The following is a 1,462-nucleotide window of genomic DNA, read 5'->3' on the forward strand; positions in this document are numbered from 1 at the left end:
AGGATGATACCATAAACAGATTAGGGCAGTGATGGGCAAACTAAGGCCCGTAGGCCAGATGTGGCCCCCTGAAATGTTCTCTGCCTTCCCCATGACATTATTACTCATCTGGCAAATACAATGAGTAGGATACAATACAATGAAACTTCAAAAGAGTTGCCTTAGAAATAGACTGACAGATGAGCATTTCCTTTCCTTTGGACCCCTCTTTAAAAAGTTTGCCCATCACTGGTCTAGGGTGTTTAAAATTCTTGACTTTCACAAATTAGGTGCAACACAATTAAGGAACTTCATGGAAAATTTAAACTTAAGGAAAAAGACAATATTTCCCTGGGAAGACACAGATCATTAGAGCTATCAAATTTTTCATACAGGAATGTGACACTTTCTTCTCCTATCAGCTCTCTCAGCATATCTTGGAATCTATCAGGGTATTTTCCATGTGGAAAATTCTGGAAGCAAGACTTTAGCATATTTGGAAAGATAGCCACAATCCAACAGAAGCTTCCTGTGACACCTCCAGCAATAGAAATTTGAGGGGCACTGAGTTCATTAACTCTTTTGCCTTCTGAGATTAAGAGATTTTTCTGACACTAATAAATTATGAAGTATATCCCACTGCAAATTATATTTCATGACATCTTAAATATATTTCCCTTGTAAATGCCTCTTAATCTAGTTTCCTGATATGCTTTTTATGCACAGTCAAAAGCACCCGTGTATTTTGTTTCTCAGAAAAAAAATCTTGAATCTGTAACAGATATTTGATTCTTTCTCCAGAGGTCATGAATACTGTTATGAACACACTAGATAACATTCCAGCTTCAAATAACTCAGGATAATTCAATATATCATCTGGATACTTCTGTGTAATCCCCACTCCAATGCAAAGCCAAAGAAGCATATAGCAAACATGAATGTTACATCAACCATGCAAGCAGTCATTCATTGTATCAGGCCTTGAAGAACTTTTTAATAAGTATCTTTCTGAAAGAGTCGAATGTTCCAGAGTAGAGAGGAGATTTTCCTATCATGCTCTTTATCCACATGCTTAACCTTACCTTCATCATGTCCCAGGGGGCCCATGAACATCAGGCACATGGTGCCAAAGCCCACAGTTAGAGTTTTTCAATGTTTCCTCTGCTTCATACACCAAAGTGCAGGTTTCTCAAGTCCTTATCTTGTGCTCTCCAATCTTTGACTTTTCCTACACATTTGCATAAGGAGACCCAAGTCAGTAATCCTTTTCTAGATTTTTATGGAATGATGAGATTCATATCTTTTAGTAATTTATTTCAATTCACTCATTTTACTGGTGATAGAAAATTAAGTAACAGAAGAGGGAAATAATTGTATATGGTTACACAATTAATGAATGGTTGAGCTTATGTTTGGACCTATGTCTCCTTATTCCAAATTCAGCACTTTTAATATTGCATCTTTACACCTCCTTTGAAATTAT

At 36.5% G+C, this 1,462-nt stretch overlaps 1 pseudogene; it reads right to left on the minus strand.

Moving 5' to 3' along the window:
* Window positions 1-290: 290 nt before the first annotated feature.
* Window positions 291-1,122, minus strand: LOC123241825 (annotated as a pseudogene).
* Window positions 1,123-1,462: the final 340 nt, after the last annotated feature.

This window comes from Gracilinanus agilis, chromosome 3 (assembly GCF_016433145.1).
Source record: "Gracilinanus agilis isolate LMUSP501 chromosome 3, AgileGrace, whole genome shotgun sequence".
Classification (NCBI taxonomy): Eukaryota; Metazoa; Chordata; class Mammalia; order Didelphimorphia; family Didelphidae; genus Gracilinanus; species Gracilinanus agilis.